The following is a 12,573-nucleotide window of genomic DNA, read 5'->3' on the forward strand; positions in this document are numbered from 1 at the left end:
AAGCACTATATTATAATAACATACAAAGAATTAGTGTGTCCCATCCAATAAATCGGAAATAGCAAAAGCAGTAAACAATTTTACCACATTAACATTTGCTAAAATGTTGGAAAATGAGGCACCCTCTACGTTGGCTGCCAATTTCATGTAAATTTAAGTTCTTTACTAAAAGAAGTCTGGCAGAAGCCTGTGCAAAAATCATAAAATTATGTACCGAGTTCCCATTTACGGACAACCCTCTACTTTCAATTTAAGAAAAAAAGGGAACCCTCTCCCCACCTTCGCTCCACTCCGACCTGATATCGGACTATCACGTACCCTATATTAATTTCACAACTACTAAATGGTCCCTATAAATTCTATCGAAGTTAATCGACAAAGTTTATTTAAATTTTCCTCTTCCCCTCGTCCCCATATTAATGCCATAACCTCACCGCATGTTCTCTGCAAATCTCATATAATTTAGAGAATTTTAGTTTTTTCACTGTACTTTAAAAAAAGTCCAACAAAAAATGAGGTACCCTATTTTAACCACATGAGCGCCCCCTACGATCTCTGAAAGTTTCAAGTAAATCGGTTCAGCCGTTTCGGAGCCAACTCGGAACATACAAACAAACAAACAATCAAACAAACATAGATTGAATTTTATATATTTAGATTAGTTAACGAATGAAAAGAATATTTGTCGCATTTATTTGGACCAAGCCCTATAGACTTCAAAATTATTGGATTGGCAGCCGTTTCGGAAGTACCATCATCAGAATCCTCTACTTACAGCAAAACTGTCAACCAATTATCAGAATAACCTCCCGAAAAAAGGTTTTCGATATCGGTTTTGGTTTGTTCTTTAATCATATTTTTTGTTTTGTTTTCAGCACGCTCAAAATAAATCCAGCCAAATGCAAATCGATGATTTGACTTTGGCAAGGGAAAGTATAATATTTGTACAAAATTTGTTTAGCAAAGTCCACACAGATGCTGAACTTCTCTCTTATCAATTCTATGTCAAGCTCAATTGACAAGGGACCTCCTTAAAACCCCTTAGAGAAGAGGTGAAACCTCTTAGAGAGAGGTGAAACCCCTTAGAAACGCTCAGAAATATCACCATCATTACTGAGAGGGGGAAACCACAGCTGAAAAACTTTTTGGTAATGGGTCGAAACTGGGATTGAAGCCACGGCCCCTTGCATTCAAGGCGGGCATAGAAGCCACTGCATCACAGTGGCTTCCTTTGGGTAGAACTAACACAGAACACAGTGCAATGAACGTTTCGAAAGAGTCAGTTTAAGATGTGCGGTATAGGACTACAATGTGTTGATATGGATTTCAATCAACGTTAAGTTGCTCGTGAGCTGCATATATCACTTAGCGAAGAAGCCAGCTAGTCGTGTGGTAAACATAAATGTTAAAGATTATTAGGAAAATATTCTAAAACCAATATAGAAGTCCTAACTAGAGAAATATTTCGGCCGCAAACCGACAGGGCTCGGCTCTCGTCATTAAATAATTTTTTACCTCACCAAAACCTTCTAATCTTATTCCGGGGGAAGTTTTGCGCCTAGGGAATTTTAGAGAGTAAGGTTAGCACAAAAATTAACAAAGAGTGGATAATTTCCATACAGCGTTTCGCCAGGAATGGGACGAAATACAGCGGAACCATTTTCGTGGAACGTGTGTTGGCTACCATGTTTGGTTCAAATCTAGCAATTGTGACAATCGGATCCTGAAATAAAGGTTCATTTTTGGATCCAAATGAACTATTCTTTTTTTAAATTTTTTTTCTCTTTATGTTTTGAGGGAGTCTAAAAAGGCCCTTTCCTAATCAGTCTTAAAATTCCTCCTTTTTCTACAAATAAAAATGTTCAACTACACTTTGTTCTTAGGCAAATGTGTGTGTGTGCATGTGTATGTGTATATTTTTGAAGTGAATGAATGTATATTGAATTATTTAATATGCACGTTTTAATATAGTATTTATTAAATTTCGTTTTTGTATTAATAAACAAAAATGTCAAGCTATTTGATATTATTGCTGTCGTTGCAATTGTCCAGTTTGTAGATATGTTGGCTGTTTGGTTGGTTGTTTGGTTGTTCATTTGTTCAGTTGAATGGTTGGCAATAAGACTATGCTGCTCCTGCTGCATAGACTCGTATTGTCCTAGGCCTTTCACTTTAGGGACATTGTCATGTCCTCACAGCAAGTGGGCTTTTTGGTCAAGTTATGTTAACTCTCTGTAATGCACGGCTACTCTATGCTTTGTAGTTGGTGTTGTTTTTGTTGTTGTCGTCCATGTTACATGATGGCAAAAATATGAGGAATGTATTTTAATTAAAGTTGTAAATGCTGACATTTATTTTTTGTTTGTTGTTCAGTCAAACCAACATTCCACACACACACACGAACAACTAAGTGGACATCATTAAAACGGAAGTAAAATGAATTTATTTTAGCCAGACTGCCTAAAAAGATGCCGGAGAGAGGGAAGAAGGTATGTAAAAGTTTTTGGACAATTTTAAGTTGTGTTGTAAAAGTTATTGTGTCTGTCATGCAAGTGATTATCTGTGGGGCATATCACTAATGCAGATTTTATGACATGCGGCGAATTATGTTATTATCAAGTATTATACTAATTTATTGTTTTTTTTTCAGTTATGCACATTAAGTATTTGTTAATATTTCTTTTGAAATGCAAGGCAAATTTTCAATAATTCCATGACATAGAATTGAATAAAATAATATAATGTGCAAATGTCTGTTCCAATTAGAACCATTAACAGTAGTAAATTCGGCCGGGCCGAATCCAAAATACCCACCACCATGAATCAAATATAATTTCCTTTCCTTTGAAAATTTCAGGGGAGTTTGATCACAAATATTTTCCCAAGCAGATCAGTTCAACCAGTACGCTTCCCACAGATAAATGTAAAGATTTTACCTATGAAGACAAGATCCGATTCTGAATTTATAAGAACCATTTTTTTTTTTTGAGTTTTAGAGGAATCATAAACATATCTTGTAAGTATGCAGGAAAATAATGAAATAACTCCTTGATTATAAATCTAAAATCTGTAGATTTTCAACCCAACAATTTAAAAAAGTAAAATCTAGAAATTTTGTATTCAGTTTGAAGGAATTTTCATGATCAGTGCGTCTTCTATACCCTCAATAAGTGAAATCGGTCTATATGGAGGCCTTACCAAATGGATCGATAAAACTACATCATATACACTTTTTTACGGGTCTAAACTGCCAGGATATTTCTAAAATGCCAGTATATTTTCAAATCGGATAAAAACTAAAATTTCTACAAACCCTATGAGTTAAATCGGGAGTTCGGTATAATGGGGGCTATACCAAAACATGGAAGGATACGCACAGTATTCAGCACATCTAATTGTAGTTCTAGAATCTAGACCCCAAATCGGAGGGCCGGTTTATAAGGGGGCTATATCAAAAACTGTACCGATAATCACCATTTTCGGCACATCTCTTTATGGTCCTAGAATACCTCTAGATTTCTAATTTCAGAGAAATTGGATAGAAACTATGGATTCTAGAAGCCCAAGAAGTAAAATCGGGAGATCGGTCTATATGGAGGCTACATCGAAACATGGTCCGATACCCACCATTTTCGGCACATCTCTTTATTTTCCTAGAATACCTCTAAGGATCTAATTTCAGGCAAATTGGATAAAAACTATGGATTCTAGAAGCCCAAGAAGTAAAATCGGGAGATCGGTCTATATTCGGCACACCTCTTTATGGTCCTAGAATACCTCTAAATTTCCTATTTCAGGCAAATTTGATAAAAACTACGGATTCTAGAAGCCCAAGAATTAGAATCGGGAGATCGGTTTATATGGGGGCTATATCAAAACATGGACCGATACACCCAATTTTCGACACACCTCTTTATGGTTCAGGCAAATTGGATAAACAGTACGGATTCTAGAAGCCCAAGAAGTAAAATCGGGAGATCGGTTTATATGGGGGCTATATCAAACCATGGTCCGATAATCACCATTTACGGCACATCTCTTTATTTCCCTAGAATACCTCTAGATTTCCAATTTCAGGCAAATTGGCTATAAACTACGGATTGTAGACGCCCAAGAAGCAAAATCTGGAAATCGGACCATATGGGGGCTATACCAAAACATCGACCAATAGGCACTATTTGCGGTACACTTATTGATAGTCCTAACATACCTCTAGATTTCCAATTTCAAGCAAATTGGATAAAAACTACGGTTTTTATAAGCCCAAGACCCCAAATCGGTAGGTCGGTTTATATCAAAACTTGGACCGATATAGCCCATCGAACTTGACCTGCCTGCAAACAAAAGACGATAGCGCCGTTATTGAAGACTGTAGCGTGATTACCACAGACAGACGGCCAGATGCACATGATTATATTGTCTTAGAATTTCTCCCTGATATACTTTATATAGTCGGAAACCGATATTTCGATGTGTTACAAACGGAATGACAATCTTATTATACCCCCGTCACCACCATAGAATGGTGACGTATAAAAAGATTAGATGCAATTGTTGCATCGTTTGTCACAAATTCATGATTATTTGCTCTTACATTATTAGCTCTTTATCTACAATTGCATTCCGAGAGGAAAGTATTTTTCTTTGAGAGTCGCCTTAGTTGTTGAGGCGTTTATAAACTTAAAAAAAATTTACTTGCATACAAAGATTTTGACCTTCCCTGAAGGATTTTGGTATTGAGTCCGAACCAAAGATTCATTAAATTAAACACATTTTTTAGCCACCTCTCTGGCTTTAACTCAAAGACCAATAAAAAGGCAAATTAAAATTAGGATACATAAATATCTCATTTATCGAATTTCAATTCTCTTTTCGACATTGAAAAAACAGTGAATCCACCACGAGGAAAACAATTTTGATTAATTTTAGAAAATTTAGATCATTTTTAGAAAATTTTAACTACGCAGTATTACAAACGATGACATCACGCACTGAAAAAAACGCATGCCCGGTTCCAAAGATTTTGTCTTTACTTCAACAATTTTGGTATTGATTCCGGGCCAAAGAAGCGGAGAATACAAGTAAGGATACTTTTAAGACAAATTTCCCTTTTAAATTTCAGTTTTGTGTACTTGCTTCTAGGAAGAAAATTTTAATTTTTCGTTTTCATCTTTTTTCTTCATATGCTATCAAAGTCCTTTAAAATCGAGTTAACTACAACTCTATTTTCCAAATTCGGACTCGACTTCCAGTAGAAATTATGTTATGTTTCAAGTAAAAAACGCCTTTAAAATAAAGTGTTGAAAAATATGTCCTATTTGCGAACGATTTTTTGCTTTGTAGTCAAGATGCAAAAATACAACAAATTTAAAGATAATTTAATTAATTTTAAAGAATTTTTCTGAATTATTAAAGTCAAATTGACCTTAGCCCAAATTGTTTTTCTTTCATGTTATGATACCGATTTTTAAGTCAAATCACTTAATTATAAGGACAATACGACTTCGTTGAAAAGTTTATCGACTTTTGCGCAAGGAAAAAATCTTTTTATATTTGAGAAATGCGTCTTCTATGCTAAGCAAAGTTGCACTAGTATTTTAAGGACATGAAATTTTTGACCTCACGACAATATTTTTTTCAGTGCGTCGATATCACAAAATTACTTTTTTTTCACCTGTTAAAGAAAATTTTGCATTTTCAAGGAAAAAATTGGAGTGAAAAATTGTAATAATATCTTTAGTGTCATACGAAGTTCAAGATGTGTACATTTGTAATAAAATTTACAAATTTAAAGCAATAATGAACTATTTTGTGAGAGGTACGAATTTAGTAAAGATTCTTGCTTTAGTTGTGTATAAGTTTTTCCCGTTTTTTTAGTTTATTTAACTAACGTACGCAAAAAATTCCATGAAATAAAATAAAGTTAAATAGGCTTTAATGAAATAGAGGGTTAATTTTTTTTGCGTAGATCAATATTAATCAGCTTATCACGTACAAACAAATGCTAGTTTAAAAATGCAAAATATAGCGGATACTTCAGAGTAGGTTTGGTTATGTATAGTGGCAGCCCTATATATCAGGCTCACTTAGACTATTCGGTCCAATGTGATACCTCAGTTTTGAACTTTTCTCTTATCACTGAGTGCTGCCCGATTCTATGTTAAGCGCAATGACAAGGGACCTCCTTTTTATAGCCGAGTCCGAACGGCATCCACATTGCTTTGAGAAGCTTTGAAATACTCAGAAATGTCACCAGCATTACTGAGGTGGGATAATCCACCGCTGAAAAACTTTTTGGTGTTTGGTCGAAACTGGGTTTGAACCCACGACCCTGTGTATGCACGGCGGACATGCTATCCATTGCACCACGGTGGCCGAATCTTATGTACCTTCCACCATGGATTGCGTAGAAACTTTTACGAAAGACTGTCATCCACAATGTAATTACGAGTACATAGATTGTGGTAATATTTACCGATGGCAAGGTATCTTAAAACTTCTTAACATCGTTTTCTAAATTGTGAGTTAGTCAATACGTGGTATGTATTTGACAAAATATGTATATACAGGGAAATCTACAAATAATTACAAATCGATATTGACTTTTGCACGCTACTTAGAGAGCCAGAATTGAAATATGGAGGTCGCTTATATGGGTCCTATATACAATTATGAACTTGATATGGACCAATTTTTGTGTGATTGGTGATCGATTTACCAGAGGGCTATATATAACTATAGACCGATATGGACCTAATTAGACATGGTTTTTAACGGCCATATACTAGCACAATGTACCAAATTTCAACTGACTCGGATGAAATTTGCTCCTCCAAGGGGCTCTTAAACCAAATCCCGAGATCGGTTTATATGGGGGCTATATAAATTTATGGACTGATATGAATACCTGCATGGTTGTTAGATACCATATTCTAACATCACGTACCAAATTTCAAACGAATCGGATGAATTTTGCTCTTCCAAGGAACTCCGGAGGTCAAATCTGGGGATCGGTTTATATGGGGGCTATATATAATTATGGATCTTCCAAGGAACTCCGGAGGTCAAATCTGGGGATCGGTTTATATGGGGGCTATATATAATTATGGACCGATTTTTGCATGGGTGTTTGAGTTCATATATTAACACCACGTACCAAATTTCAACTGAATCAGATGAATTTTGCTCTTCCAAGAGGCTCCGGAGGTCAAATCTGGGGATCGGTTTATATGGGTGCTATATAGAATTATGGACCGATGTGAACCAATATTTGCATGGTTATTGAAGACCCTATACTAACACCATGTACCAAATTGCAGCCGGATCGGACGAAATTTCCTTCTCTTAGAGGCTCCGCAAGCCAAATCGGGGGATCGGTTTATATGGGGGCTATATATCGGTTTATATGGGGGCTATATATAGCTATGGACCGATGTGGACCAATTTTTGCGTAGTTATTAGAGACCATATACTTACACCATGTACCAAATTTCAGCTGGATCGGATGAAATTTGCGTCTCTTAGAGGCTCCGCAAGCCAAATCTGGGGATCGGTTTATATGGGGGTTATACTTAAAAGTGGTCCGATATGACCCATTTGCAATACCGTCCAACCTACATCAATAACAACTACTTATGCCAAGTTTCAAGTCGACAGCTTATTTCGTTCGGAAGTTAGCGTGATTCCTACAGACGGACGTACATGCTTAGATCGACTCAGAATTTCACCACGACCCAGAATATATGTATATACTTTATGGGGTCTTAGAGCAATGTTTCGATGTGTTACAAACGGAATGAGAAAGTGAATATACACCACCCCCTTCCTATGGTGGAGGGTATAAAAATGTTTTTGTTTTGTTTTTGTTTAATTCCAAAGAAAACTATAAACCAAAGATGCAAAATTCTCGAAATAAACCTTAGTCTATATTTGAAACACTTTTATCTTAAATCTAAAGATTCAATAATTCTGAAAAATAGTCTTTCGACTTTTACGTTTATATCAAGAATGTAGCTTTTTCAGCATTTAAACTTTGAAATATGATAGCAAAACCTGAAGTTTAGTAACATAATGACACATTTCATAATTTTATTCGGCCCAATTAATAATTGAAACAGAGAAAATTCTTTCGATCAATACCAACCTGCCTAGTAGCAAGCACACAAATCAGATTTATTTTCCCCACCCCATTGAACTTTCGACAAATTAAACTTATTCGCCATAAATCTTTTGCAGTGGCAAATGGTGAAATGGAATTCCCGACCGTAATCACTTCACCCACACCGGTAGCTTTCATTTAGATTGTATATCAAAATGTAAACTCAATAATCCGGAATTTTATAATGGCTTCCTATAGCTGTAATCATATCAACACTCAGTTCGGGGAAAAAAATCCAAAATCCCATTTTCTTATCCATGTTGCTTTTTTTCGTTTGGTTCCTCTTATCGATATCTCATCTAACCGGAAGTGTAAGTCAACACAAACACACACACTCACACTATGCCAACTAACTGCCTTGCCTTGCCTCGCAGCATCATTTCGTTGGGCTGAACCAATTCGACATTCAATCCCTCCCCCCGTGCAAACAAAAAAAAATGAAACTTTAACCCCTTCTTTTATTACTACAACTCAATTTCATGTAAAACTGAGCCGAATCCTAGCAATGAAGGGCTATGGAAAAACGAAAAAACTTCTGTCAGTGGGTGAGTGTGTGTCAGTTTCTCGTGATTTACGACTCCCAGGCGGCGTCACCTGAGATTAAAAAATTTTATGTTCAGAATTTCTATAGAGCATGGCAGGCCGTAACTGCGGCATTGACTGCAGCTATGCCAGCAGCAAACAATCGAAAAATAAAGCAACTCTTTCAGGCATTAAACCAAAGGGAAAGTAACAAAATTCCAATAAAAAACATTAAAATCACTGACACTGGCAACAGTAATGCCGAAATGGCAATATCAAGCGACAGACCGACACTGCGCCCAATCCAAATGAAATGTTAACGAACCCCTTTTCCCACTGACTTAAAATCCTTTTGGCCAAAATATGGTGGCACTCTAAAGGATTGTGAATTGCTGTAATTTCACACATACGATGACGACAAGACAGCTAAAAAGGAAACCAATGTGGAATTCGTAGGAAATCGAATGCAAGGAATCATTTCCGCATTTAAAGCACACAAAGGGTGGACATAATTGGGATGACAATACTGCAAAAAGATCGGCTGGACCGCAATTTTTAACTTTGGTCCACTTGATCCACTTTTTCATCAACCATACCTTCAAAAATCGAACAGCTCTAAATATCGAGTAACGAAGTCCTTCAATGATAATAATAAATATAAACTAAAAAGGCAGAACTCGATTTAATTTTCATCAACAAATTTTAAACAAGTTTGTCACTCTGTTTGTAAAACATAACAGATTTGCTTTAAATTTTGTACAGGGATATAAGTGCATATCGGGCGAAAGATTTTTCAACTTCCCTAAATAGATTTAATACTATCTTAGACTTAGTTTATTTTAAGAATTGCTAGTCTGTAAGGAATGTATTCCATAGACTGAAATAAATACATAAAAGCTATATCCAAATCTGAACACTATCAATTTCACTCGTGCAAAATTTACATCAAATCAGGCTGCAATTCTGCCTTCTGGGGCCATATTAATAGATATCGGGCGAAAGATGTATATGGGAGTTATATCGAAAACTGAACCGATTTCTTCCAAAATCAATATGGTTCTATTCTGACCCAAAACAAATACTTGTGATAAATTTGAAGTCTATTGGACAATGATTTCGACCTAGACTTTGATCAAAAAAGTGTGTTCACAGACAGACGGACATGGACAGATTGACTCAAGGGCCGGCCCTGAGCAATATTGCCAAAGACACCATATGTGTATCTCGTCCCCTTCTGTGTGCAGGATCCCAGCAAATAAAAAATTGGAAGTTGTTCCAGAAACATTTCTTTTAAAGCCCATCACAGAATCTCCCATCGATTTTTTTCAACTTCCGATGCAGTCCTTTTGGACAAGTCCACAAACATTTCTTCTAAAGCGCATCGTGGGGCCCCTAATGATTTTTTCCGCTCACGATGCAGTCTTTTTGGACAAGTCCACAAACATTTCTTCTAAAGCGCATCTTGGGATCCCCCAATGATATTTTTCTACTTCCGATGCAGTCCTTGTGGACAAGTATTAAAAAGTACGCAATCAGGCTATTTTAAGTACTAATTATGCACAATTAAATTTTACAAAAAAAAAAAAAAAAATAGAAAATTAATAAAAAGTAAAAACTAATAATAATAAAAAAATAAATTTCATCCCCGCTGGGATTTAAACCTGTGCCGTTTTACTTTTTCGCTTCCATGGAAGTTCTTGTGAGAAAGTTTTTCAAATTACGAGAATTTTTAAATTTTTTGTTGATTTTTAATAGAAAAAAATGTATCTATACGAAAATATATGCTGAAAATAAAAAATAACAATTACATTCCGCCGTAAGTTCGGCCAGGCCGAATCTTATGTACCCTCCACCATGCATAGAAACTGGTACTAAAGACTTGACAAAATTTTCTATAGAAATAAAATTTTGACAAAATTTTCTATAAAAATAAAATCTTGAAAAAATTTTGTATAGTAATATCATTTTAACAAAATTTTCTATAGTAAAAAAATTTAGACAATATTTTCTATAGTAAAAAATTTTGGCAAAATTTTCTATAGACCGATATGGACCAATTTTTGCATGGTTGTTAGCGGCCATATACTAGCGCAATGTACCAAATTTCACCACATATCTAATTTCAACCGGATCGGATGAATTTTGCCCTTCCAAGAGCTCCGGAGGTCAAGTCTGGGGATCGGTTAAAATGGGGGTTATATAATTAAGACCGCTATGGACTAAGTTTCGCACGGTTGTTAGAGGCCATATACTAACACCACGTACCAAATTTCAACCGGATCGGGTGAATTTTACTCTTCCAAGGGGCTCCGGAGATCAAATCTGGGGATCGGTTTATATGGGGGCTATATATAATTATGGACCGATATGGACCAAATCCTGCATGGCTGTTAGAGACCATATACTAACACCACGTACCAAATTTCAACCGAATCGGATGAAGTTTGCTCATCCATGAGGCTTCGGAGGTCAAATCTGGGGATCGGTTTATATGGGGGCTATATATAATTATAGACCGATGCGTACCAATTTTTGTACGGTTGTTAGAGACCATATACTAACACCATTTACCAAATTTCAGCCGGATGTGATGAAATTTGTTTCTTTTAGAGGCTCCGCAAGTCAAATCGGGGGATCGGTTTATATGGGGGCTATATATAATTATCGACCGATGTGGACCAATTTTTGCACGGTTGTTAGAGACCATATACTTACACCATGTACCAAATTTCAGCCGGATCGGAGAAATTTGCTTCTTTTAGATGCTCCGCAAATCAAATCGGTTTATATGGGGGCTATATATAATTATGAACCGATGTGGACCAATTTTTGCACGGTTGTTAGAGACGATATACTTACACCATGTACCAAATTTCAGCCGGATCGAAGAAATTTGTTTTTCTTAGACGCTCCGCAAGCCACATCTAGGGATCGTGGGCTATATATAATTATGGACCGATATGGACCAATTTTTGCATGGTTGTTAGAGAGCATATACTAACTCCACGTACTAATTTTCAACCTGATCGGGTGAATGTTGCTCCTATAAGAGGCTCCGGAGGTCAAATCTGGGGATCGGTTTATATAAGGGCTATATATAATTATGGACCGATATTGACCAATTCTGGCATGGTTGTTAGAGACCATATACTAACACCATTTACCAAATTTCAGCCGGATCTAATGAAATTTGTTTCCTTTAGAGGCTCCGCAATTCAAATCGGGGGATCGGTTTATATGGGGGCTATATATAATTATGGACCGATATGGAAGAATTTTTGCATGGTTGTTAGGGAGCATATACTAACATCATGTACCAATTTTCAACCGGATCGGATGAGTTTTGCTCCTCCAAGAGGCTCCGCAAACCAAATCTGAGCGTCGGTTTATATGGGGTCAATACTACCCGACCTACATCAATAACAACTACTTGTGCCAAGTTTCAAGTCGATAGCTGGTTTCGTTCGGAAGTGATTTCAACAGACGGATCGACTCAGAGAAAAATATTTGATAAAAAAAATTGAGATTTGAACCTGCGTTTCTTATTTTTTCGTTCATACAAATAAAGAACATCCCGGGAAGCAATTATAATGTTATTCCTTGGTATCGTATTACGATCATATCACAAACATTTGAATTGGCCTTTCGACGCTTTATGTTCAACGGCGTTTGTTGCTGAGTGTGCTAAGGCGTTCTGTTATGGTGCTATCAAACCCAAGTTCAACCCCTGGTTGTAGCGAAAATGTTTTTCAAATTGTAAAAAATTAGATGATAGGAAAATAATAGTGTAATAAAAAATATGGTTAAAAAAAATTGGTTGAATTTTTTTTGCTTTTTAAATTTCTTCATCCAAATTAACTTCCAGGGCATAACTTCTAAAGCAATGCAAAGGA

The sequence above is a fragment of the Haematobia irritans genome, chromosome 1 (assembly GCF_050003625.1).
Source record: "Haematobia irritans isolate KBUSLIRL chromosome 1, ASM5000362v1, whole genome shotgun sequence".
NCBI classification, from domain to species: Eukaryota; Metazoa; Arthropoda; class Insecta; order Diptera; family Muscidae; genus Haematobia; species Haematobia irritans.